Source organism: Adiantum capillus-veneris, chromosome 3 (assembly GCF_014529385.1).
Source record: "Adiantum capillus-veneris isolate H3 chromosome 3, ASM1452938v2, whole genome shotgun sequence".
NCBI lineage: Eukaryota > Viridiplantae > Streptophyta > Polypodiopsida > Polypodiales > Pteridaceae > Adiantum > Adiantum capillus-veneris.
In genome coordinates this window covers 116,935,742-116,939,162 of record NC_140933.1, presented here as the reverse complement: position 1 = coordinate 116,939,162, position 3,421 = coordinate 116,935,742, and the positions used below count along the sequence as shown (strand labels likewise).

The 3,421-nt window shown below is 44.7% G+C and overlaps 1 pseudogene; it reads left to right on the top strand.

Annotated features, from left to right (window-relative positions):
• Positions 1–2,184: 2,184 nt before the first annotated feature.
• LOC147461555 (uncharacterized) lies at positions 2,185–2,938 on the top strand (annotated as a pseudogene).
• The last annotated feature ends 483 nt before the right edge of the window (positions 2,939–3,421 follow it).

The following is a 3,421-nucleotide window of genomic DNA, read 5'->3' as shown; positions in this document are numbered from 1 at the left end:
CATAGTTGCAAACACAATGGAAAGCTCCGATCTTCATTTTTCACATCTAAATGGTAATTTTATTGTGCAAAGACTAATCTGGTTCAGCCTGTCACACCTTGTCATAGCATTGTGACATTGATGAAGAAATACTTATAACTTTTTATGGGCTTTTCTTCTTTACTTACCCTCTTGCACCTGAAATGTTCACTTGGGAAGCAATTTAACTTGATTGATTGATAATTTTTTGGATCTTTGCATAATTAACATTCATTTTTCTTTGTTAGAATTTCTATTTACAAAAACCTAATTTTTTAACACCAGATATCTAATGATGTAGAGCTTATTTTGCAAGATCCAACAGTCATTTGATAGATTATGAGCCAAGAAATGTGACCATGCAAAAAAATTTAAACTTCAACGGTTCATTTTTAAGAAAATAACAAAGACTGCTAAGAGAACCTTGATATAGTTTTTTTTATAAAATCTAATAAATAATGTACATTGCCACTCATTTTGATTTTCATATATGTCATAACTCTTAGTGTAAGGTCCTCATAGAAAAATCAGTCAATTTGAGTAAGGGAAAGATACGTTTTCATTGTTTTAATTTTTTCACTTTCACTATTCACTTGAGGTGTGCCTCCTTAGTTTTGATAAATACCAAACCTAAAAATTTTGACATTTGTCAACAGACCATGGCTTGGTTCTACAATCCTAGTTGGTTAGTCCACCTCATAAAAGGAGGCTTCCACGTCACCAAAGGTCCATGTCATCACCCCATCTTGCCTTCCATATCACCACAATAACACTTTGACCTAACACTTGGCTTGCCATGTCACTCTAATTGCCAACTCATCCACCACCCTCCACTGCCACCTTGCATGCCACTTCACCTTAAGTGCCATGTCATCCACCACCTCACATGCCACGTATAAGTATTGCTTGCATGGCTTGCCACATCACTCGCCACCTCATGAGCCATCAAGCATGCCACATCACCACCTTGCTAACTCATCACCTCCTTTGTTGCCACCTAATCATTACATGTCACCATTTTGATACGTCATCATATGACATGGAAAATGAGGGGATACCATTTCCACCTCATGAGCCACCAAGCATGCCACATCACCACCTTGCTAACTCATCACCTCCTTTGTTGCCACCTAATCATTACATGTCACCATTTTGATACGTCATCATATGACATGGCAAATGAGGGGATACCATCCACCACCTTATCTTTCCACCTATGCATTCCATGTCATCAATCATCCACATCAGCTTGCCATATGGATGACCATGTCATTCATGCATGGCCACCTCAATAGCCATGTCATTTTTTAATTTTTTTTAAAGATAACAGAAATAAATTAAAAATTAAGATATCTCAACCTAATTATTTACGTGGTAATTTAAGAAAAAAAATATATTTTTATGCAATTTTTTATTTTTTAAAAGTGTGAATTATTAATAAAATTCTATTTATTTGAAATATCATTAGATCACAGAAAAAAGATTTTTTTAAATAGCTTTTGGTTTACTTATGCACACGGGTTCGGGACCTTCCATATCGATACAAGCCACACGTAGTTCACGGCGGAAAAAACGTTCGTCGGGTTCCTTGATCACACCATGGCCCGGGCGGGAGCTCACCGTAGTCAATGCCTCGACCCTGGACATGGTCCACCATCATTCATCGCCTATCGAGCCCCGTCAGCCACCCCAAGCGTGTTGAGCCCCACAAGACCTGGAAATGGCCTGAAAGTAGCCAAGCCCGTCGGTGGAAGGTAACCTTGACACTCGCCCGGGGGGGGGGGATTGCATCCCAACGTCACAAGAGGGGTGCGGGGAACTCGTCACCTCACCTCACCCATCCTTCGCTCCGCGGTCCGCCCCGTTCCCATCTCAACCGAGAACCACTATCTTATAGTTGTAGACAATTCGGTGCAGGCCAACAAACCCCCCAAGAACCATGACCCACGCGTCGGCAAACGGGGGAAACCCCCTTGTTGGGGGAAGGTCGCAAGACAAGATTTTCGTGAGAAGATGTGATGCCCAAGGGCACGAATAACACGTCCATCAACGACACCCGATGCACTGACGGGATGGCTCATGGTGCAGCGAGGAGCCAAGCGCACGGACGAGGGCTGACAGGTGCTTGACAGAGCCACCGATGACTCCATCATGATGTGACTAACTATGTGTACCGAGGATAACCGAGTATGTTGGCAAGGGTGATGCTCCGAGTTGTTGGCAAGGGCTGACAGGTACGTGAAGCATGAAGCGGACGATGTCATTGCTGATGACAACGTGACAGGGCCGATCAAGGAGCCAAGCGCACCGACGGGGCCGACTATGTCAAGGGAGGACAATCAAGGGGTCATCCGTGCAAGTTTTCGATGACGGGATGGATTGGAACGATAGGGGTGGACAAGTGAACGAGTGCTTAAAGCACGGAGTGGATGATGCCATTGTCGACTGCACCATGATGGAGACGATTGAGGTTGGTAGCACAAATGGAGTCGATGAGCCATACACGTCAAGGGTGATGGGGCCGCGTGGGTCGACGTGTGAGCCACGTAAGGATCAAAGAGTGTGTGAAGGACGGAACGAATGATGCCACCGCCGACTTCATCGTGATGGGGCCAATAGCATCGGTGAGGCTGACAGGCCATGCATGGGTGTGATGATGGGATGGCGTGGGTGGATGGGTAAGCCAACATAATGGGTGTGTCGACAAGGGTCGATGGGTGTGTGAAGAATGAAGCGGGCTACGCCATGGCCGATGACACCATGACAGAGCCGGTAGCATCGACGGGGTCACCTGTGTTATAACTAGAAGGATGGCCACAAAACTTTTTAGGGGTGGAGAAATGGAGTTGAAACCCACCTGTAAAAAGTCACGTGGCCATCCGATATGGTTTGGGTGGTTCCGAACCATACTTTACACTAAAATGGACCGTACAAGCCATACGATCCATTTTACTGCATAGTATGGGTCTTGACCACCCATAGTAGTTTGGATGGCTATGCAGCTTTGCACGGTTTGGGAAATAGTGCTCACCTCCACCCATGATAATTTTTGTGGCCATTCAATATCGTTTGGGAGGTCCCAATACATAATGTACACTAAAATTGGCCATATGAGCCATATGAACCATCTTAGCACATAGTATGCGCCTTGATCGCCCAAACCATATTTGATCCATGTGAAACTTTGCAGGGATGGGAAAATGGTTCTTACCTCCACACATGCAAAGTCTCATGGCCATCCGATATGGTTTGGGTGGTCCAGACTCAAACTATGCCCTAAAATGGCTCGTATGAGCCATACAACCCATTTTAACGCATAGTTTGGGCCTTGACAGCCTATACCATACTACATGGATGTGTCACTTTGAACGCATGGGTAATTTGTGCTCAATATCACCCATGA